General features: G+C 41.7%; 1 protein-coding gene and 1 long non-coding RNA gene across 10 annotated transcripts in view; both read left to right on the top strand.

Moving 5' to 3' along the window:
• Positions 1–25686, top strand: part of LOC139809040 (esterase FE4-like) — a 282671-nt gene that overhangs the window by 95273 nt on the left and 161712 nt on the right. The window lies entirely within an intron of this gene.
• LOC139809127 (uncharacterized) lies at positions 5385–15058 on the top strand. Its single transcript, XR_011731034.1, has 2 exons — positions 5385–10628; positions 11918–15058. It is a non-coding gene; the product is annotated as an uncharacterized lncRNA (long non-coding RNA).

Consider the following 25686-nt stretch of genomic DNA (forward strand, 5'->3'; position numbering starts at 1 on the left):
TTTATTTGTCACTCTTAAGGTGGAAGCACATAAAATTGCAGGAGCCATGAGCACGAATGCAGAAGCCATATGCGCATGCGCTATGGTGTCTGCATACTGCTATGGCTTCTGAATTTTCAATCTACATACACTATGCTTATGTATTTTTATGTAGATTGAAAATTCAGAAGCCATAGGCAGTATGCAGACACCATAGCGCATGCGCATATGGCTTCTGCATTCGTGCTCATGGCTCCTGCAATTTTATGTGCTTCCACCTTTATCGTCCCTGTACCTAACGACCTAGTGATCACGTGTCGTACGCCGCGTGTCGTAACCGGCCGTTCTCTCTCTCTCTCTCTCTCTCTCTCTCTCTCTCTCTCTCTCTCTCTCTCTCCTCTCTCTCTCTCTCTCCTCTCTCTCTCTCTCTCTCTCTCTCTCTCTCTCTCTCTCTCTCTCTCTCTCTCTCTCTCTCTCTCTCTCTCTCTCTCTCTCTCTCTCTCTCTCTCTCTCTCTCTCTCTCTCTCTCTCTCTCTCCTCTCTCTCTCTCTCTCCTCTCTCTCTCTCTCTCTCTCTCTCTCTCTCTCTCTCTCTCTCTCTCTCTCTCGGGTGAGTAAAGTGTGCACGTCCGTTGTGTCGGCTCTCGCTTTTACTTGGATATTTTGCTGCTGTATGCTGCCTTCGGGCTCCCTTGTTCCAGGTTTGGGCTAGTTTTTCGCTGCCTGTCACGTGCTATTCTCATTTCCCGTTGTGCTAGCGCTTGCTTCTGGGATTTGCGTGACAAATGCTTCTCTTTATTCCATCATAATTTCGGAGAATCATTTTGTTGACATCGGCGACCTCGTCTGCGCATGCGCCTGCTGCCTCAGCTACTCTCTTCTGCACTCACCTGTTCTTGCGCGTGCATGTTGTTTGGAGTGGCACCACTGTCTATCTTCGTGGTTCCTTCAACGTGTTGGCTTACCTGCGCGCTGCCTACCGGGTGTCGATTTTGATTATCGACGATTGATCGAGAGGTGACGCCTGTCAGTGTCTTGCAGTGCATATGCAGCGCAAGTGCGACAGGTGCACTAAGTCAGTCGCCGGCTTGGCTGAGTCGTGCCCTGAGTGTCTCCGCGTGTTCCATCCGGGTTGTGTTAAGGCGTACCTTGTCACAAAGGCTGCTCGCGACTGCTGTAAGTCACGACTGCCTACTATGCCGCTCACACCCAGAGACACGCATGGACAGCGTCCCACTGATCTTTGTGGCGCTTCTCCGGGAGCTGGAGTTCCCCCCCCCCCCCGGAGTGCAATCGTCTACTGACGCCTTGCTCCAGTCGATACTTAGGAAGTTGGACGAGTCTGACAAGAAGTTTACCGCCAGGTTCGACGAGGCTGACAAGAGGATCACCGCTTTCATGCGGCCATTAATGCGGACTTTGCGCATAGACTCGAGCAGCTGCTTACGCTGCTCAAGACTGCTGCCGACCTCAGTGACAGAGTGACCGCATTGGAGGCTGAGTCCGCTCAGCCTCCGTGTTGCTCCCAGCATCCAAGTCAGAGCGCGTCCGCCCCATCGCGCGTCTCAGGAACATCCGATTTAATTATTTCTGGTGTTCCGTCTAGTTATTCTTTCACACCTAACGAGATCGTCGAACGTGTTTTCAATGCTCTCAATATATCTCGTCTTTCTGCTGATGTTCTTGAGGCCCGCGATGTGGCGGGGGGTTCACCCACGGATCGCGGTGTGACGCCGGGCCCCAGTCATCTCCTCGATGCCCCGCTCAGCGCTAAAAATAGAACCGTGATCGTCGCATTAAAATCCAGAGAGATTCGCGATTACATCTTGCGTGTTATGCGTCGTAAGCGCGGGCTGTCTGTCGAGGAGGTCTTTTCGCAAGACGTTCCTGGTCGCATTTATGTGAATGAGCTCCTCCCGACCGACACTTATGACCTGTTGCGTCGCACGAGAGCGAGAGCCAGACAGCTGTCTCTCAAATTCGTCTGGCACAGGGACGGTCAGATCCTTGTCCGTAAGGACCAGGGTTTGCCCCCGATTTGTATAGCTTCTGAGGCTGATCTGGCGAATCTGCAGTGACCGGCTGCGGCGGACGTTGCTCCTCCTGCTCCATCTGGTTGCCTTAGGATCGCCTGTTTCAACGCCTGTTCCCTTCCTGCCCATCTCGAATCTATCCAGGTCTTTCTCAAGTCTAATTTTTATCATATCGTCTCCATCACTGAGACCTGGCTTCACTCTCACATCTCAGATGACTTGGTTCGCATCCCTGGCTATTACCTGTTACGTGCTGATCGAGAGGGCAGGGAGGGGGGAGGTGTCGCGTGCTATGTCCACGATTCATTGTGCGTGCGGGTCCTGGCGTCGTCGCCTCCCGCTTTCTCAAACGAACCGGAATATCTCGTCCTTGATGTTTGTGGCGATGCATGTGAGCCGCTCCTTCTCACATCTATCTATCGGCGACCCAAGGGCAAAAATCTTAGCAAGTTTGTTGACACTCTAACCTCACTCATACATAACTACAATAACATCATCATCACGGGCGACCTTAATTCTAATCTCCTCACCACGTCTTATGAATCTAATCACCTCAGAGATGTAGTTTCACAGTTGTCACTATATATTGTCGAGTCTCAAGCCACATTTCACACTCGATCTTCTGACTCATGGCTCGACGTCTTTGTTGTCGACAGCCTGAGTAAAGTTGTATCATTTAGTAAGTATGCTCTTATGCTCCCTTTATCAACGGTCACGATCTTATTGAGTTGACTTACTCCTTCCGACCCCCGTCTGCTAAGAGTCGCACCTTGGTCCGACGTTGCTTCAAAAAATTCGATGAGCATGAGTTTGTCCATTCTCTCACCTCAATGTTATCCACGTCATTTCCTGACGACTTTGGCCTTGGTAGTCCTGGCGAGTCCGACCTGGATAACATTCTCAACACTATCACGAGCAACTTTACTGCTTGCTTGGATATCCACGCGCCTATCAACACTTTTCGTGTAACTCGACCATCTGCGCCTTGGCTCACTGATGTCCTTGCTTGCAGGATTCGTTACCGCAACCGTCTCTTTAACACGGCCCGTAGATCCGGCAACATCCTTGATTTTAACATATACAAGTTGTACAGGAACGAATTAACGCTTGATTTGAGACGAGCTAGGCAGCAGTTTAACTTGGAGAGATTAAGCTTATTTTCTGATCCTTCCAGACTGTGGCGCGAACTGGCCAATTTGGGCCTTATTGACTCATCTTTCTCCTCACCGCTCAATTTCTTTCCTCCTGATCTCCTAAACGCTCACTATCATTTCAAATCATTCTCCCCTCTGTTCTCATTCTCAATTCTCTGAAATCATTTCATCCATTCCTCTGTCCGACCTGATTTTTAATTTTTCTCCCATAACTAAAGATAATATCCCTTCCTTGATGTCCTCCTTCCCTCCTGCTTCTCTCGCCTCGGGTTGTGATCACCTGCCACTGTACCCTGTCGCCTTGGCTTTACCTTACATTGTTAATCTTATCATTTCGTTTTTCAATTGTTGTCTTAACCTTGGCTACTTTCCATCTTTATGGAAACGGGCTATTCTTCGTCCCTTGTCCAAGACAAAGTCACCGGCTTCTCCGTCGGACACTAGGCCCATTGCCAATCTGTGCGAACTTTCTAAGTTGTTTGAAAGGGCCCTACACAGCCAAATTTCCGACTTTATCAATTCTCACCATCTTCTGGACAATAGGCAATCGGGATACCGTAGGGATTTCTCTACACAGTCTGCTCTATTGAGGCTATGCCACGATATTAGACATGGCGTTGACCTGGGCGAGGTGCTTATCCTTGTCCTTTTTGACTTTAGCAAGGCCTTTGATACAGTCAGTCACTTTCTACTGTTAACTAAGCTCCGTAAACTAGGGTTCTCTGATCTTGCCCTCAAATTGATCTTTTCCTACCTCACTGGTCGCTCTCAGGCTGTCGCTGACTTGGAGGGCGTGCTCTCCGATTGGCTTTCGGTCACTTCGGGAGTTCCCCAGGGATCCGTCTTGGGCCCTCTTCTTTTTTCACTATTCATCAACGACATCGGCGCCTTTCTTAGATTCACCGAACGCATCATTTTCGCTGATAATACCCAGATTTATCGTAGATGCCTTCTCAGCCATCTTAATACGGCCTTGCAGCTCGTGGCATACGATGTCGGCATAGTCGCAGAGTTTGCTGCTGCCAACAGACTTACACTTAACCTAGCCAAATCAAAGGTCTTGATCTTCGGAAGCAGAGGCCAGGTTAGTCAACTCACTCTTAACCAACTTCCTCCTATCTCCGTCAACGGCACCTCCATTCCTTACGTGGCTGAGGCGCGGAATTTGGGGGTCATTATGCGCTCTGACCTATCATGGGAAAGCCACGTCTCGCATGTATCAAGAAGGGTCCACTACACACTCTATAAACTAAAATTCCACAAGAACTCTTTATCCCATAATCTGCGTATTAAACTCGTCACCACCTTGGTGTGGCCCTTGCTTGATTACTGCTCTCTTGTTTACAACGACGTGTCTGACGAGCTCAATACAAAGCTCCAGAGACTCATAAACTGTGCTATTCGCTTTGTCTTTAACTTGAGACGTGATGAACATATTACGCCCTATCGTCATCGTTTAGGATGGCTCTCGGTCAAAAACAGACGTCTTTATTTTCTGGGTATCGAAATGTTTAAAGTTACACACGGTCTGTCTCCTGACTACATCTCCGAGATCTTTTCTTACCCTGATCCCTCTGTCAGACGATCGTCTCGTCTTGTGCAACCACATTCTCTCCATGTGCCTATCCATCGAACTGTGACGTATCGCAAGTCTTTCCATCTTGTGGGGACCTACTTGTGGAACTCGCTTCCTGTCGATCTTACTTCGTCATCGACTATCACCTCTTTCAAACAAAAGCTACACGACTATCTTTTATCGTATGAGCAGAGCTCCGTCCTGTGATCCCACCGTGGCCCCTTCCCTCCCTCTTCGGTTCATTATCCCTTTATGAGTGTCAACACATTGCTCTTGTCTGGCGCATCCGCAGTAATTGCTGTAATTGCGTGATTTTGTTATCTGTACTTTCGTTTTTGCTTCTATTTTGTTGTATTTTTGTTTGCATATTATTCTTTTACTTTAACGCGCAAATTTTGTTCTGATTATTTGTCATTTTTATTGTTATATTATTTTACCTTATTTTATTTTATTTTTTTTCTCTCTTCTCTTCTTGTGTATATATATTTTTTCCTTCTGTAAATTGCCATTTTGCCTAAAGTCTTGACTATGGCATAAATAAAACCAATCAATCAATCTCTCTCTCTCTCTCTCTCTCTCTCTCTCTCTCTCTCTCTCTCTCTCTTCTTTCTGTTTGCTTTCTCTCTACCTCTCAAGTTCTACAAATATTATTTTAGCAATTATTTTAACAACTACAATTTTGACTTTTACAAAAAAAAGAATTAGGCCGTTACCACTGGGCCCATAACCTGTTGAAATCTTGAGTTATTTTCAGCAAACTTGAGAGGTAGATAGATTATCAACTCAAATAACTAGTTCAGATATACAATGTTACTTTATTATTAAGAACAAAAAGTTAGAAACTCAAACAAGGGCTATAACGCAAATGAAGTTCGTTGGCACGCAAAATTAATACAATTAATAATACGCAGTTATACAAAGCTCTCTGTACTTATCTCGCAGGGCCTTACGATCCGCTCGCACGCACAGTTCGCACCAAAGAGAAAGAGGAACGGGAAGCACCGAATCGCGAGACCCCGAGACAGGCCCACTATTGCCACCTGTCACCTTTCCTGTTCTTTAGACGCGCGCAACACGACTATTGCTAACTGATGTGCTACAGAGAGCTCCACAAAGAACAGAATACAGCTTGCTCAAAATTACATTTCTTAACAAAAAGTATCCTGCCGTCGATTCCATTTAACGCCTAGCGTTTTAGATGCGCCATCTTTGTCTAGATCCAATGTAATATTGCTGTCTATGTCCCTTGGTATGTCTTCTAATAACTCATCACTGTTGGACGCCCACTTGCGTAGTACAAATCCTCCTTCCAGCATAAGTGAAATGACTTGATCACGAATTGCCCTCGCTTCTTCGATAGAATCTTCACCGGAAATGAAGTCATCTACATAAAAGTCTTCAAAAGCTGTCAAAGCGCCTTTAGGATATTTGTGTGCCTCCAGATGCGCTAGTTCATCAATAGACTTTGTCGCCAGAAAAGAAGACGCTGCAGATCCGTACGTCACCGTCAACATCTCGTATGTCTTGAGAAGTTTCCAAATATGCTTCCTCCAAACTATACGCTGTAGTGAGGTTTGCTTTTCGTTTATTAATATCTGCCTGTACATTTTGGCAATATCTGCGATCATTGCATACACAAATCTTCTGAATCGAATTAGTATTGAAAAATAAATCTTGCTGCAACACTGGACCAACCATTAATGCATCATTGAGTGATTTGCCGCTGGTAGTTTTGCTAGATGCGTTGAATACTACCCTTAATCTCGTGGTAGTACTTGTTTCCTTTATTACACTGTGATGAGGTAAATAATATTGCGGTCGAACATGCCAAGATGGAGAATCCTCGTTGACTTCCTTACTTCCTTTATATGACCGAGTTCTACGTATTCTTGCATGAAATTTGTGTACTCCATTTTCAGCTGTGGATTATTCTCGAGTCTTCTCTCCAACTTTTTGAATTGTTGAATCGCTATGTTTCTGGATTCACCGAGTTTTTCTAGTTGATCTTTTCTTACTGGCAGTGTTACTATAAAACGCCCTTCCTCGTTGCGCTTATGTTTGTTTGAAATGTTCTTCGCAGAGGCGTTCCTCGGAGGATCTCGTATTTTGGCGTTCGGTGTTCTCGATCTGCCAAAATCTAGCCATGTTTGCGTTAAGCACCTCGTTGGTAACCAAATTGCAGACTGTACCCGTTTGCTTTGTAGCGCCACAATTGCCTGACACTATCCAGCCGAGTAATGTCTTCTGCCACGTTGGTTGCGTTTTGGAAACTAAAATCCTTCCAATGCACATCATGTCAAAGAATATCTCCGCTCCCAGCAGCAGATCCACCTGCGATGACACATGAAAGGCCGGATCAGCTAATTCAATACCTTTAGGAATCTGTAATTTTGCAACGTCGATGCGATCCACGGGAATTGCCTGCGTAATTTGGTCAATCACCAAGCAACTTAAATTCGCTCTATAGCCATTGATCTTGGACATTACCGCTAACTTAACCTTCTTGTGAGTTTGAGATATCTTATCCAGTCCATAGACAGGGACGTTCACTGCTGTTTTAAATTTAATTGCTTAGCACACTCGGCAGTAATAAAACAAGACTGCGAGCCACTGTCCAATAATGCGCGGCAAGAAATGCTATTGCCTTTACTGTCAAGTACATTGACCATTGCTGTTGCGAGAAGTACTTGCCTATTCTGATTCAATGAATTATGGCTTGCGCTGGTGGTTATTGTTTTGTTCGTGGTCGACGATTCTGTATCTTCCGTTGAAGACGCTTTCTTGTCTGCTGTCACCTGCTCCCAGTGAAGAAGTGTCTTGTGTCGTTTGCCACATTTGCGACATGAGCCTGAGCCGCAATGTTTGGCCTGATGCGATGCTATACTTTTCAATATACCAACTATTCTCTGCTTTAAATAACTTTTCTTTCAATATACCAACAATTCACTGCTTTAAATAATTTTCATTCGTTCATACATGTACTATTTCCACATAAATATCAGTCATTTATGTTTATTAGTACTTAAAATAACTGCTACATTTTTCAAACTTTTTTTGTTTATAACTTTTTAATAAGAAACGAGCGTCGGCTAAAACTTTTTGAAGGTCACTCAGGAGGGTGACCTTAACAACATATGTCAAGGTCAAGGTCATCGGAGGTGCCTCCCCTAAAATGCATAATTACCACAAAGAATGGAGTTTATGAAGTTAAATTAAAAGAAGATCAAAATGTAAAGACTTAGTTATCAGAAGAGATAAGCGATGCGGCTGAGATGTGGCACAGAAAACTTGGTCATAGAGGACTGGATAATATGAAGAGAATATTGAAGATAAGCAAAGAGGAATGGACTTGTCGTTGACACAACTGAGTAAACTGGAGAAAGTTTGCAGAATTTGTATGGAACCAAAGCAAACAACCCGGGAAAAAATGGAAGAGATCTGAACAGATTTGAGCAGATCTCATCAGATCCAATCCACTCAGATCTGGTTTGATCAAAATATTGGCCCTATCTGATCAGATCCAATCAAACATGAGTAGATCTGATCCAATCCTAGAGGATAGAGTCAGATATGTAACGAGAATAATCTATTATATCTGCTCAGATCCAATCAGACATGAGTAGATCTGATCCGATCCGGTGTCCATCCACTGCAGAAAATTGTTGTTTTTAAATGTTATTTTTTAAATATGCCACTTTATTATAAAAGTGGACTCCACGATACAAAAGTTGTGCCGTTCCACGATTTACATAACTTGGCGCAACTTAGCACGACACTGCCGTGTCTGATACCGTTCTTATACCAGTGTAGGGAGCAGCATATCTGTCTCCCTTCTGATTGGTCAGCCCCCTCTCCTGCGCTAGCAAGAGAGGTTGAGAGTTACGAGGTTGGCAGAACTGAGTTGGACGACCGTTAGAATTGTACTGACTCTCGTGGCAGTTGCGTGGTCTGCAATAAAGCATTATATTATCAGCAGTAATCGAGTGTGTAATTATTCCTCGATACCTCTCGACAAGACGTCGGTAGTAGGCCGACACCCGGAGGCATAATCGGCCTCCTGCGGTACCAAATACCTACATTGGTGACCCCGACTAAAAAACATGCAACGGTTCTTGCACAAATCGCTACCGGAAGCCCGAGTCAGAGATAAATCCTCGTGTGGACCAATCTTCCCCGAGGAACGGACGCAGAAGTAGCGGATCGAATTAACCGCAAACGCAAGGTACATTCCTATGCCGGCGTCCCTGGCTGTTAGTTGCCCACGCTGCGGCCAGCCAGCCTTGCCGCGCCGAAACATCTTTCGGGCGGCCATTTTTCTTGCCGCGCTTTTTGCACGAGGCACGAGGCGTGCACGTGAGACCCCACCGGCGCCCGGGTGGCCACAGCGGTTCTGCCGTCTTATTACCACGACCATTCCCTGGTGTGCGTCTGGCCTTTCTCCGCCGCCGCCGTTACCGCCGTCTCCTGATGGTGTGCGACCGGCTTTTCTTCGCCGATGCCACGGATCGTCAACATCGCTGTTGCCTCATCGATTTGATTGCGTGAAGCCAACGACACCGGCGCCTTGGATTCCGTCGTTGTTGAGACATTTAATGCGTGAAGCCAACGTCTCCGGCGCCTTGGGTCCCATCGTCACCGGGGCTTTGGATTCTACCCAGACTACAGTAATTAAACAAAGGATAGTAATCCCCCCCGCGCCGTCATTTTTTAACACTCGTGCCGTTTACATCGTTTATATTATTTAACGCTCATGTTGTTTATGCTGTTTATCGCTCTCGTTTTGCTAGTAGCTTACTATAAGTTTAAAACAATGTCGGACGCGGCTCTTCAAACCCCCGCAGAGGCAGCGGAAGCCCAGCTAAACGCTCAGAACCTTGATTCAGTCACCTCGGACGCGATTGATAATAATATTGTAATTTCGTGTATAGATAACCTATGGGTTCCCAAGCTTCCCCCGTTTTCACAAGTTGACCCAGAATTGTGGTTCATCCAGGCTGAGATTCTTATGAGAAATTCTAGGATCACTGCAGAGTCCACTAAAGCCGATACCATACTCGCCGCGCTCGATGTCGAAGTAGTGGGACACGTAAGGGACATAATTGCTTTAAACCCTTCCCCAATGGATATTTATAAGCAGATTAAAGCTCGAATTATCGCGGCATACGCACCTTCGGTCGAAGCAAAATTGCGAAAACTTCTAACGGGACAAGTCGGGACCGACGGAAAACCTTCGTTAATCCTTAATCGATTGCGCAATCTTAATAACGGGAATTTAGATGATAATGTAATAAAATCAATTTTTTTGGACCATCTACCACCCAATCACCGCGCGATCCTGATAGCTACGGAAATTACCGACCTCAACCGTTTAGCCGAGACCGCCGACCGAATGGCTGAGAGCAATATCGGAGGCGAGTCTTACGCGTCCGCCGTGAGCAAGGAAAATTCATCCCCTCCCGCAAAGACTGAGATTCAACAACTCATCGAAAGAATAGAGAAGCTGGAAAAGATAAATTCGCATTCGCGATCCAACTCCCGCTCCGTAAAAGATCCAAAAAACTAAAACAGCCTTTCCGTTCGGAGACGGTCGGCAAGGGCCTTCAAATTTCTAACCGTCTCCACGTCCGTGATCGTACTAGTGGCCAAATGTTCCTTGTTGATACAGGCGCGGATATCTCTCTTGTACCCGCTATCGATAGGATCAAGGGAAGGCCTTCCGAATTAAAGCTCTTCGCAGCAAATGATACGCGTATCGACACGTTCGGGGAATCTCTTCGTGAGCTGGACCTCGGTTTAAGACGGCCAATTCGATGGAATTTTTGCATTGCCGCAGTTCCGTACCCCATCATTGGCGCTGACTTACTATCGCACTACGGGTTAATACTAGGTGCGCAACTAAGTTTCCGGGTTTTTTTTATCAATAAAAAATGAAAAATTTCAAGAGAAATACAAAAAATGGCTTATTCAAAGTATCGTCCCTCGCTAACTATACATTTTCGCCATCTCTCTGGCAATACATGAATACCGCGACGATAAAACGACGCGTCTTTGGACCGAAACCATTTATCCAACCAATTTTGCACTTCTTCGAAATTGGTCAAGTGTAGCCCAGCCAAGCCATGCGCCATCGACCGGAACAAGTGATAATCGGAAGGCGCCAGGTCTGGCAAATACGGCGGGTGCGGTAGCAGATCCCATTTGAGCGTTTTGATGGTGTCCTGGACGATGGAACTGCGATGGCACGGAGCGTTGTCGTGCTGCAATATCACTCGTTCGTGTCTCGTATACCATTCTGGCCGTTTTTCGAGCAATGCATGGTTTAAATTGGTCAGTTGTTGTTGATAGCGATGCGCATTGACAGTTTCGCCCGGTTTCAGCAGCTCATAGTACACGATTCCTTTCTGGTCCCACCAAACGCAGAGCATTGTCTTCTTTCCAAAACGATTTGGTCGTGCCGTCGATGTTGATTTTTCACCAGGTGAAAGCCACGATTTTTTGCGTTTGGGATTCTCTAAATATATCCATTTCTCATCGCCAGTAACAATTCGATGAAGAAAACTCTTTCTTTCATGCCGCAAAAGCAAAATTTCGGAAGTGGCTCTTCGATTTTCCATCTGTCTCTCAGTCAACTCATGCGGCACCCATTTTCCTTCCTTTTGAATTTTTTCCATGGCATGTAAACGTTTGGAAATACCTTGGTGAGTCATGTTTAATGCCTCCGCAAGTTGATTTTGTGTTTGCGTATCATCTTCATCCAATAACGCTTGCAGATCGGCGTCCTCAATTGTTTTTGGTCTTCCGGAGCGCTCCTTGTCCTCAGTGTCGAAATCGCCACTTCTGAAGCGTTTAAACCAATCTTCACAGGTAGTTTTCGATGGTGCATGTTCGCCGTAGGCCTCCTCAAGCAAACGACGTGCTTCAGCTGCAGTTTTTTTCAAGTTAAAACAGAAAAGCAAAGCTTCCCGCAAATGCTGTTTATTTGGCACAAAATTCGACATCTCCATTGTTAGAAACAATATTTTTGCGTTGCGATATGTATTGGTATAACGACTGGTTATTGTTAACAGATGTCCAAGCTATAACTTCAGACAACTTCAAACATTTAAATCGAGTACATGTGTTATTGGTGCCATCTATGTGTGAAACCCGGAAACTTAGTTGCGCACCTAGTAGTAGATTTAAAACGACGACGTCTTATAGATTCCACTACTAAATTATATACCCTCGCGACTAAAAAACCGGCCCCGATACATTCGATTAATACGATTAAACCTTCCTCTGAGTTTTCTCAAATACTCAAGGAATTTCCGCAAATAACAGGAGCCCTTCCTCTCGCCCCGCCGTCCAATTGTGACGTGTTTCATCATATTATAACCACCGGCCCTCCAGTCGCTTCGCGCGCTAGGCACCTTCCTCCTGATAAACTTAAAGCCGCAAAGGCCGAGATTAGAGCTTTAGTCGAAGCAGGCATTTGCCGCCCCTCTAGCAGTCCATGGGCCAGTCCCATTCATTTAGTCCGTAAAAAAGACGGCACCTGGCGGGTGTGCGGCGATTACCGCGGTGTAAATGCAATCACGCGACCTGACAGATACCCCACCCCCCACCTGCATGACTGCTCCGTTAATCTACACGGTAAAACAATCTTTTCATCCCTCGACTTATATAAAGCCTATAATCAAATTCCAATGGCCCCTGAGGACATTGAGAAAACAGCTATCATAACCCCTTTCGGGTTATTCGAATACTTATTTATGACCTTTGGCCTTCGTAATGCCGGTCAATCCTTTCAACGTTATATAAATCGCGCCTTAGGCGATCTAGATTTTGTTTTCATTTATATGGATGATATTCTAATTGCTTCCTCTTCTCCAGAGGAGCATGCTAAACATTTACGCATTGTATTCCAAAGGCTTAAAGAGTTTCACCTCCGCCTTAATGTTGAAAAATGCGTGTTCGGCGCACATGAACTAAAGTTTCTCGGGTATATAATAAATGGTAAAGGAATCAGCCCCATCCCAGAAAAAGTTGAGGCGATTACCAAATTTCCTAAACCCAAAACCATCGCCGACTTACGCCGTTTCCTCGGCATGATAAATTTTTACCGTCGCAACATTCCTCGCGCGGCAGAAGCTCAAGCACCACTAAATGCATTACTAGTCGACTCGCGTAAAAACGATAAGCGTGTAATCGTATGGTCTGACGAATTAATCGAAGCGTTTGAAAAGACCAAAAACGGACTTGCTAACGCTGCAATGCTGGTGCATCCCCATATTGGCGCGGAACTCCGTATAGTCGCGGATGCCTCTGATTTCGCCATGGGGGCAGTTCTTGAACAGAAAAAACGGGATACTTGGGAGCCCCTAGCATTTTTTTCGCATAAATTCTCCCCCGCGCAAACTCGGTATAGCGCTTACGACCGAGAACTCACGGCAATTTTTGAAGCCGTTAATTATTTTCGTCATTTTGTAGAAGGACGTGAATTTAAAATTTTGACCGACCATAAACCGCTCATGTACGCGTTTATGCAACGGTCTGACAAGGCGTCCCCGCGACAACTACGCCAATTGTCATATATCGCGCAGTTCACAACGCATATTGAACATGTCGCTGGTTCACAAAATGTTGTTGCGGATTCGCTTTCGCGGATCGATTCCCTGCGTTTGCCGGTTGAATTTAATCTTAATGAGCTCGCCGAGCTACAAAAGAACGACGAGCAACTCAAGTTGATTGCTAACGCCCCCGATCATCCTTTAAAGTTGAAGAAAATTCAGTGGGGCCCAGATCACACAACTGTATATTGCGAAATCTCGGGCGAAGCTATCCGGCCATATGTCCCCGATAGTCTCCGCGTTAAAGTATTTCAAATGTTCCATAACCCAGCCCATCCGAGTGGCAAAATTACCGATCGCACTATCCGACAGCGTTATGTCTGGCCTGACATGCACCGCGATATCGCTAAATGGTGTAAAAATTGTATCGAATGTCAGCAAGCGAAAATCTTTCGTCATGTAAAACTAACTCCTGAGCACTTTGTTGCTCCCGACGGGCGATTTGATCAAGTGCATATTGACATTATCGGCCCATTACCTCCTTCTGAGGGTTACTCTTATTGTCTCACTATGATCGACAGATTTTCGCGTTGGGCCGAGGCAATTCCCCTTAAAGATATCTCTGCACAAACCGTTGCTAGAGCATTTTACGACACGTGGATTTCCCGTTACGGAACCCCTCGATTACTAACTACGGATCAGGGAGCCCAATTCGAATCCCGCCTATTCGAGGCGTTACTTTCATTAATCGGTTGCGAACGAATTCGTACAACCGCCTACCACCCGGCGTCGAACGGCATGATTGAACGTTGGCATCGGGTGCTTAAAGCCGCAATCATGTGCCATGCCGATGCGTGCTGGACGCGTACCTTATCTACCGTTCTATTAGGACTTCGGTCGCACGTCCGTGCTGACACAAATGCGTCTCCCGCCGAATTTATGTTCGGGACGACTTTACGACTTCCCGGGGAATTCTTTCTTCCCGATGATTTTACACCTAACCCTAATTATTTCCTTGAAAAGTTTCGCGAATATATGCGCCAAGTCCGGCCGGTTCCCGTCGCGCACAAACATAAAAAACGCGCCTTCTATTTTAAAGATTTATATAATTGTACCCATGTGTTTTTACGCAATATGGCTAAAAGGGCGTTAGAGCGTCCGTACACCGGTCCGCACAAGGTAGTGCAACGCATCTCGGAGCGCGTATTCAATATTGATATCAACGGAAACACAAAAAGCGTGTCCGTCGATTTATTAAAGCCGGCATATTTTGTCCCTGATGACCCCGCCGACCCCCCATCAACTTCCGAGAACATACTCAACCGGAATGTAAATCCGAACCCAGCGCTTAAAACCTACTCTCGTAAGACTGTTACATTTGCGCCGTCCACTAAACCAAAGTGATTTAATTGTAAGCCAGAATTCTATATAATGTTATTAGATATAAGTCGGCTCAAATTACGTTTAAGCGTATAATATATTTTTTGTTAAGGTATTGTTAACCTCGTACAATAGCACCTGGCCAAACACTTAAGCTCATTCGCTTAGTGCAATATTACTTATTATTTATTTCGTTAACACTCGGGGGGGAGTGTGTAGGGAGCAGCATATCTGTCTCCCTTCTGATTGGTCAGCCCCCTCTCCTGCGCTAGCAAGAGAGGTTGAGAGTTACGAGGTTGGCAGAACTGAGTTGGACGACCGTTAGAATTGTACTGACTCTCGTGGCAGTTGCGTGGTCTGCAATAAAGCATTATATTATCAGCAGTAATCGAGTGTGTAATTATTCCTCGATACCTCTCGACAAGACGTCGGTAGTAGGCCGACACCCGGAGGCATAATCGGCCTCCTGCGGTACCAAATACCTACACCAGATTCCGTCGGATGCCATCTATCGGATACTTTGAGATGCAATAACATTATGATCTGATCATATATAATCTTATATGACTATATAAGTTTATATGTGATTATATGATTTTATCAGTTTAAATTATAAGGTATGTTTGCAAAATAATTTAAAAGATTTATGTTTTATATATACATATACACATTAATCTTTTATATTTACCTATTATTAATTAATTTTGCACGGTACTTTTTTAATGGAATATTTATAATAAATTTTAAATATGGTGTATCGAAATTAACAATTATTATTAAATTGGCAGAGACTATGTATATTATATATGTTAATGTTTGAAAATTGAGAAAACTGTTTTTAATATAAAAATTAATTGATTTTTTGACCAAAAATAATTTAAAAGCTCCCCTTTACAGAGTTAATATTATATTTGATATAATTCCAACATTGGGTGTAAAAATTAATAATAGACGATTTGAGAACGAAATTTTTATAAGTTCTATACTGGCGAGATCTGCTCAGATCCGGCAAGATCGGAAGAGATCTGATTGGATCAGCAACACAACTTTGTAAGCCAAGATTGGACTTATCTGGTGAGATCAAGATATGTCTGACTAGGTCTGCTCAGATCCGGCAAGATCGGAAGAGATCTGATTGAATCAGCAACACAACTTTGTAAGCCAAGATTGGTCTTATCTGGTGAGATCAAGATATATCTGACTAGGTTTGCTCAGATCCAGCAAGATCGGAAGAGATCTGATTGGATCAGCAACACAACTTTGTAAGCCAAGATTGGTCTTATCTGGTGAGATCAAGATATGTCTGGCTAGGTCTGCTCAGATCCGACAAGATCTGAGACATAATGTCTGCTTGTACTTCAGGAGATCTGAAGCAATCAGATAATGTCCGATTATTATAGATCGGAAGAGATCCGATTGGATCTGCGATTATATATCGAACGGCAGCAATGGTCAGATCTGGTGAGATCGGATTATAGTTCAGCATATCTGGCTGCATGTGATTAAATATGGCCATGCAGATCTGGCGAGATAAAATTGTATCCAATCAGATCTGACTTTACTTGAATTTCAGATCTCGTTGTATCTCATTTTATCAAATCAGACATGGTCAGATCTCCTCCATTTTTTCCCGGGAAGAGTTAAGTTTAATGCTTCAAGAGCAAGAGCTAAGAGGCCACTTCAGATTGTACATACCGATCTATGTGGTCCAATCGGTCCAGACACTTGGGATGGACATAGATACTTTATCACTCTTTTGGATGACTATACACATTATACTATGGTGTATTTGCTCAAAACAAAAAATAAAGCAGCAGATAAAATAAAAGAGTATGTTAAGAAGGTTGAAACTAAATAAAACTCCAAAGTTGCAAAAATAAGATGTGACAACGGAAGAGAATTCATAAACAATGCATTTACATCATGGTGCAAGAATAGAGGAACGGAATTGGATACGACAGTGCCTCACACTCCACAGTTAAATGGCAGAGCTGAGCGTCTCAATAGAACTCTTATGGAAAAAGTGAGAGCTTTGCTGTTTGATGCCAATATGAAAAAGGATATGTGGGGAAAGGCTTTGTACACTGCAACATACATACTCAACAGATCACCAACGAATACTTTAGAAAAGACGCCGTTTGAAATGTGGGAAGAAAGAAGACCGGATTTGAAGAATCTGCAAATTTTTGGAAGTGAATGCTATGTCAAAGTACTTGAACCTCTAAAGAAGTTAGATAGCAGAAGCAAATGTTATCAGTTTGTTGGCTATGCACCATGTGGCTACAGACTCTGGAATAAAGAAAAGAGAAGTATCATAATAGCCAGAAATGTTAAATTCAAGATGTTAACGGAGTCAAAGAATCAAAGCACTAATAAAGAGTTAAAGACTGTGAAATTGTTGAAAGAAGAAAATGAAGATACAGAAGATAATGAAAACGATAAAGATAATGAAATAGAAGAAAATAATGATGAAAACGATGAGGATAATGAAATAGAAGAAAATGTATTTAAAGAAGCAGAAAACATAGAAGAAATACAAAAGGATGAAGTAGAAGATTTATCGGAAATTGGAAGAGTAACAGAAGTAAGAAGATCTATAGTAGACTAATAGAAAAATTCAAGAATTTCGTGTACTTAACGTACAGAGAAGCAGTAACAGGAGATGACAGAGATAAATGGATAGAGGCTATAAATGAAGAAAAGAAATCACTTAAAGAAAACAAAGTATGGGAAGTGATAGATGAAGAACATATTAAAATATATAGGGTTAGGTTTTGAAGTTTTTAAGATTTATTTTACATTTTAATTTCAAATGTTGCAATCCAATATTACAATAATTTTAATATTATGTAAATTTAGTTACAAAATTTTATTTTAGAAACTATTTGTACTAACTTATTTTAAAGACTGTACTGTTTTTATGAATAAAGTAACTTTTAAAACTAAACTACATAATTATATGTGGTATATTACGGTTGGGTAATGCCACTTTGCAACACTTCTGTATTTCTTTCTTTTTAATAATAATAAAAACAATCAAAATATTTTATTAAAATCATATACAAAAAAAAAGTGTGCAAGTAGAAACTTGCACATTGTTTCCTCATAGTTTTTAAGTGTGCAAGTAGAAACCTGCACATTGTTTTCTTATGGTTTTGAAATGTGCAAGTAGAAACCTTCGCTCACAAAGCTCCTCTATGAGGAAGTTTGTATTTTATTCGATGTATAATTATTAGTATTTATTTGTTTTGGCTTCCTCATAGAGGAAGCTTTGTGAGCGAAGGTTTCTCCTTGCACAATGTTTAATATATATTGACTATATATGGTCTTATATGATTATATATATTTACATATATATAACATTATTATATATGTTTATATATGATTATATACCTTCCTTGAATGATTATACTCTATCGATTAAAAAAAAACAGCCCGATATCTTAATATTTGAGGAAGTTAGAGCAACCACGGACATTTCTAAAAAAATTAAAATTTTTTTTTTAAAGAACCCCTTTACCGATCATCGCCAAATTCAATACCAACCTTCCTTGTAATGTTTAATATATATTGACTATATATGGTCTTATATGATTATATATATTTACATATATATAACATCATTATATATGTTTATATATGATTATATATGATTATATTTATTTTCTCAATATTTACGGAAGTTAGAACAACCACGGACATTTCTAAAAAAATTAAAAATTTTTTTTAAAAAGAATTCCTTTACCGATCATCGCCAAATTCAACACCAACCTTCCTTGAATGATACTCTATCGATTAAAAAAAAAAACAGCCCGATATCTCAATATTTGAGGAAGTTAGAGCAACCACGGACATTTCTAAAAAAATTAAAATTTTTTTTTAAAAAGAACCCCTTTACCGATCATCGCCAAATTCAATACCAACCTTCCTTGAATGATACTCTATCGATTAAAAAAAAAACAACCCGATATCTCAATATTTGCGGAAGTTAGAGCAACCACGGACATTTCTAAAAAAATTAAAAAAAAAAAAACCCTTTACCGATCATCGCCAAATTCAATACCAACCTTCCTTGAATGATACTCTATCGATTAAAAAAAAAAACAGCCCGATATCTCAATATTTGCGAAAGTTAGAGCAACCACAGACATTTCTAAAAAAATTAAAATTTTTTTTTAAAAAGAACCCCTTTACCGATCATCGCCAAATTCAATACCAACTTTCCTTGAATGATACTCTATCGATTAAAAAAAAAAACAACCCGATATCTCAATATTTGCGGAAGTTAGAGCAACCACGGACATTTCTAAAAAAATTAAAATTAAAAAAAAAACCCTTTACCGATCATCGCCAAATTCAATACCAACCTTCCTTGAATGATACTCTATCGATTAAAAAAAAAACAGCCCGATATCTCAATATTTGCGAAAGTTAGAGCAACCACAGACATTAAATCTGCACATACATACACACATACGGACAGGCGATTTTGATGCGATATTTCGACATTTTAGAACACTCTGAACATATTGGCATCAAAAACTCAAAAACCAATCTCTTCGTTGGTTTCTTCTACCCCTATTTCATATATAAATCACTTAAATTTGGTTGATTAGACCCAACTTTATACGCAATCAAAGGTTCATATACGAAATTCACGAAAACAAAGCTTCCTCTATGAGGAAGCAAAAGAAAACCACTGCGTAGTAAATGGGTGTCAGAGTCAAACCAAATGGAAAATATAAAGCTAGATTGGTGGTTAAAGGCTGTGAGCAGAAAAAGGATATAGATTATCAAGAAACGTATAGTCCTGTAATAGGACAAAGTGCATTAAAAAGCGTCTTTGCCATAGCAACTGCCAAAAATCTCAAGATAGTGATTTTTGATGTTACGACTGCATTTCTCTATGGAGATTTGGAGGACGAAATCTTTATGTACCCACCAGAAGGGTATAATTATAAATATAAAATCTTGAAATTGATGAAGGCACTTTACGGCCTTAAACAGGCGCCGTTGAGATGGAACATCAGATTTACGGATTTTCTAAAGAAGATGGGATTCAAGTCCTTGAATAGTGAACAATGTTTTTTTTAAGAAGATAGATAGTGACTTGATACTAGGAATTTATGTGGATAATGGTGTAATCATTGGAAGCAATATTGAAGAAATAAATGAGTTCTTGAAAGAATTAGCCAAAGAGTTTAAAATTAAAATATCAAGAAACTCTAAGGTATATGTGGGACATGAAATACTACTGAAGATTACATGATGCTGACACAAAGAGATTATATCAAAAGGATATTGCAACAGAATGGTATGGACAATGCTAAGACCGTAAAAGTACCATTACTGCCTGGTGACAATAGTAAAACACTACCTAATAATATGTGTTATCCATACAGAGAAATGGTAGGGAGTCTACTCTATGCATCATCCAAAACAAGACCAGACATAGCATATGGAGTAAACTTTGTTAGCAGAGCAGTTGAAGAGCCGACGCAGGAAAGGATACATGATATAAAACACATTCTAAAATATTTAAATGGAAGTTTAGATAAAGGTTTAAGATATGAAAAAAAATGGAAATGTTAAGATCCTTCAAGCATATTGTGATGCAGACTACGCTGGTGATGTAGAAACAAGACGAAGCACATCTGGATATATCATTTTTTTCGCTGGTGGACCAATTAGTTGGTGTTCAAAGATACAGCCAATTATAGCGCAATCGACCACAGAAGCGGATTATGTTGCAGCAGCTGAATGTTGTAAAGAGCTGGTTTATCTAAAGACACTATTAGAGGAACTACTTTGTGAACAAATTAATATAGAACTAAATATTAATAATCAAAGTGCAATTGCTTTAATTAAAAATGGAGTTGTGAATAAAAGAAGCGAGCAAATTGATGTAAAATTTAGATTTATTTACGAGCTTGTAAAAGATGGAATAATTAGTTTAAAATATATATTGTCCGACAGCAGAACAGATAGCGGATATATTGACTAAGCCATTATGTATAAATAAATTTGTAAAATTTAGAGACAAAATTGTTAAAAAATTAAATTAAATTTAAGGAAGAGTGTTGGTAAATCTCATTTAGTTCTTGAAGTTGCATTTTGTTGAAGTTGCATTTGGATTATATTATAAAAACGCGTGCGTAAAAAATCGATCGTCTGAATATTGTACATAGCAACGGAATGATCTTCCCTTTTCTACGGCGGATTCCGGTGAGCTCACCACGCGGTCGATAGAGTTAATCCGTAAATTCAGATAAGTCCATTATATAGATATATATGTAACTTTGCGTTTATTACTAATATTTATTGTGTTGCTCAATACTGATTTAATAACAATACTGTATGAGTTATGAGATAATAACGTTTACACGTAGAGTCATGTCTGTTACATTTTAATGTTCACTGTAAGACTGATTTTATATCGATTGAATGATTAAACCGTTAAATTTAAATAGTACACTGCGTTTGTCGTTTAAATTTCAACAAAATCGATATAAGTATCCCAGACAGCACCATTTCCAAAATCGGGACATAAGACATCTTTTAGCCATCTTTTCGTAAGACATCTAAAAGATGTCTTTTAGATCTATATCCTGTTTTTGGACATGCGTGTTGTCTGGGATATCAAGAAACACAGACCGTGTATCTATACGCGAGCCGACGAGTTGAGAGATTCAAAGATATATTATCGAATCTCACGATGTTTATCAGAGTATTAAAAAAAAGTTAAAGACTTATTGAATAAATAGTTGTTCGCGAAATCGCTGATTAATCCCGGCGATGGAAGCGGGATGAGAAGGACGCGCGTGGAAGGTGTTAACTAAAATATGCACTTTATTTTGTGTGTAACTCAGACCACAGTCTGAGCCGTCTTTAATATATCGAAATTGTTACAATCTGACCTGAGAATCGATGAGCGGTGTATAAATGAGACGTCTGTGTATGATCGTTGAAGTCGAGCTACAATTATATGAATTGCCCTCCGTGTGTGGTGAGTCGCCCGTGAGCCGGTGAGACACGTGGCGGTCGGCACTCGCGAACGTGTGAGCCTGAGTCGTCGTGTTGAGGCACCAGAGTTAATGAGCGGTCTATATCACAGTTCAAATGAGAAGTCTAAGCAGCGTGGGCACTGCGATGTGCACGATTACCCGAAGTCACTTGTCGAAACGTACAGAATACACGTAATACGACTTGTCACCGCGCGGCCATTAGCACAATTGAATTCGATCGCGAGGAAGACGTTGGCGATGAGCGCGCCCGTGCGGGCGCAAGCTGCCGCGGTGATCGAGCGTCGTTACCCGATCGATGCTGCCATCTGATCGGACGGCGCAGCGGTAACTGAATCTCGAACAATAGTACTCATACTGACAAGGGAAACGTCCTAAGAGAAATATTTACCCTTACGAACTTCCCCTCAATGACCTTCTCCTTCACATATTGGGAAAGAAAACATTCACCGCGGGAAGAGGAGCGCTAGCGTAGCATAACAAACATCGCCGCCACGTCGACAGTATTAGCATTAGCTTACATGGGTAATGTAAAAAAATTATTATTTTTGTTAATTTGACATGAGAAATGTCGACACTTTGTTTGGACACTTTGTGTGAGTATACCCATGCATCACTATCGTCAATATGGCCCAAATAGCATGTCGCAATCTTGTATCTAAATCGTCAACATCCTGGGGAAGCGTTTTATAAACTTTTTCCTTACAATATCCCCATAAAAAAAATCTAAAGGATTGAGATCCGGAGATCTTGCGGGCCAACATATCGGACCGTACCGACCCATCCAGCGTCCAGGAAAGTGCTTATTCAAGTAATTTGTTAAGGTGGAAGCACATAAAATTGCAGAAGCCATGAGCAGAATGCAGAAGCCATATGCGCATGCGCTATGGTATCTGAAGAGCTCTACAGATACCATAGCGCATGCGCATATGGCTTCTGCCTTCTGCTTATGGCTCCTGCAATTTTATGTGCTTCCACCTTTACAATTCTGGCGTTGTGTGGCCCAGCACCGTCTTGTTGAAACACAATCTTGTTTCTCTCTAATAATAGAACTTCTTCTAAGAAATCCAGATTTCTCTTAAAAGTTCCAAGTATGTTTGGCCAGTTAAAATATCCGGAAGAACAATCGGACCAAGTATTTGAGTTCCCATTATTCCAGCCCACAGATTTATTTTTCAGCGAGTTTGGAAGCTTCTGGGTCGCGTAACTGCGGGATTTTCATCGCTCCAAAAATGCATATTATGCGATTTAAAATGCCCTTCTCGTGTGAAGAATGATTCATCGCTGAATATCACACGAGAAGAGAATCTGGGATCTCGATCTACTTTCTCAGAAAATCTTCGCAGAACGTTCTTCTTGCATGATGATCTCCTGGTTCCAAATGTTGCACGCGTGTGTAGTGAAATGCGTGCAACTTTTTTTCTTTGAGTACTTTTTGTACAGTTCCATAGGATAGATTGTGTCCTCGAGCAACCTCCCGAATACTCGTTTCAGGATTAAGCTCGAAAACACGTACAACTTGCTCTATGCCCCGCAAATCTCTCGCCTCGCGATCTCTCCCAGTGTCGTGCATGTTCGGAAGGACATTGCCAGTCTCGTATAATCTTTGAGCTGCTCGAAGTATGACGGGAGCCGACGGATGTCTTGCTCCATTTGGATACAATTCGGCGTACCGTCTTGCAGCTACGTAATACTGCCCGTGACACTCGCCAAGTGCCATCAGCATGTCGTAATATTCTTCGTTTGTGTATCGTACTGCCATATCGTCCTCTTAACGCTTCTAATAATCGAGGGATTATTGATTCCAGTGTCGATCGCTTCATCCTATTTATGCGATCTTCGCGGGGGTCGGTATCCCCTCCCCGCGACCCGCGACGAATAGCGAGTTTCGCGCGTCGCGTGGGCGCCGCGTGGACTCACTCATCGTAAGTTACTACAGAAGTAACGCTCGCGTAAACGTAGTATGAGTGAGTAATTGTGTGCGTGTGCGTGTGCGTGTGCGTGTGCGTGTGCGTGTGCGTGTGCGTGTGCGTGTGCGTGTGCGTGTGCGTGTGCGTGTGCGTGTGCGTGTGCGTGTGCGTGTGCGTGTGTGTGTGTGTGTGTGTACGCGTACATCCATCGCTTGTAGCAAGCACCGAGCACCGATCGCAGCGAGCACCCCACATAATCACCCTCGTCGGACGGTGAGTCGCGCCGCCCCTGCCTACCTTCCGTACTCGTTTCGCGTGATTCGCTGACTATTTCTTGTAATAACTCAAAAACTAAGCTTCGGACAAAGTTTTGGTAAAGGAAAAATCGTCTCAAAATTAAGTCAGGAATACGACATTTTAAGGACAAACGATAGTTTCGGATCACCCTGTATATAAAAAAATATACACTCAGTTTTAGCATTAGAGCAGAGGGTAACGCAGCTAATGAACAGTATAGATAACAAACTGAATAAAAATCTTAATTATTAATATCATTATGTTATAATAATTAAGATTTGTATTCAGTTATGTTATCTATACTGTTCATCAGCTGCGTTACCCTCTGCTTGAAAGAGTTTACATAAAAACTACAGCTTCCTTTTCAGTAATAGATTGATAGTCTGAAGTAATAGGTGATGGCAAAAAATCTGAAATTATTGCACTATCATGCAGAAGCACTAAGAATTTAAAAATATATTTTTATGCATATTAAAAGATATATTAGCAATCAGTGTAATTAGAAAAAAAGATGTACCAGATAATATAAAAAAAATTGCATGCAAAACTATGAACATTATAATGATGATCATTGATGTTATGTTACATTGTGTTTACTGGGATGGCTTTTTTTTTTTTTTTTTTTTAAGTGGAGGTAACCTTCGAAAGACTCCGGTTTTTCAGGGTAGTGTGAGATTTCTACTCACTAAAACCTCCACTGTACATACGTTACCTGCTGCAATAGGCGTTGATTTAACGCTAGCCACGCCTCTTTGTTTAAAGTGATCCGCCCTTCAGACATGTCAACTCTAATCTCTTTGTAACAATAAACAACTCTACGTACATAGATTATTATCAATATAATAAAAGAAATTATTTATTAAATCTGAAAGTAAAACAATGTTATATGAGTAGTAGGACCAGTATACGAGCATTAATCGATGTTACAAAAATTTTAACTAACTTGTATCAAGATTTATTAAATTGACGTTTCGTACCATACTCGGACTTCATCAGAATTGTCAATTAAGCAAATAATTAATAACATATATCGGGGTCAAATCGCAATCAATCAAACATGGAGAAGTACCGCAATCACAAAGTCAAAAAACTTAAACATTGTAGAACGCTTTCTTCGCAAGTCAATCATGCTCCAGTTAAATTTCCGTTTTTATTAAGTATCATCGTCCCGTGGAGACCCATGCAAGTCCACAATTTCAAAAGGCACCATACATTTCTGGACCAACTTAGTGGCAACTAAATAAATGTATTTAGATAAGATGATATAATATCGACTCAATAAAATAAATTAAAATTAAAACCGAGACACTTACATAAGTGTTCAGAGATGACGGGAACCATGACAGGCAATAATTATATGGCATCGGTATAAAACGTCTGATCTGCGCGAAGAATCATCGTGAACTGAGAGAGGAATGAACTTGACACGAGGACAAAGAATGTTTGCAATTACCTGACCGTGGAAAATTCGTTTAAAACATCAAAATAAATTTCGTCCAATAATTCGGTGTCTTTGTTAGAGTTAATCCCGTTTGTTTGCTCTTTGATATGTATCATTTCAGAGATCATTCGTTTTTTGATAATTCGGTTCATGATCTAAGATACATGTATTATCCCAGTCAAAGGTGTGATTATAATTTAAAATATGATCTGTTATCACCGAATGCTTGGATTCATCCAGTCTGATGTTATACTTATGTTCTCTAATTCTAGTCTGAAGCTTTCTTTTCGTCTGGCCCACGTACGATGCATCGCAGTTTTTGCAATCAATCTTGTACATTACGTTA

Source organism: Temnothorax longispinosus, chromosome 1 (assembly GCF_030848805.1).
Source record: "Temnothorax longispinosus isolate EJ_2023e chromosome 1, Tlon_JGU_v1, whole genome shotgun sequence".
NCBI lineage: Eukaryota > Metazoa > Arthropoda > Insecta > Hymenoptera > Formicidae > Temnothorax > Temnothorax longispinosus.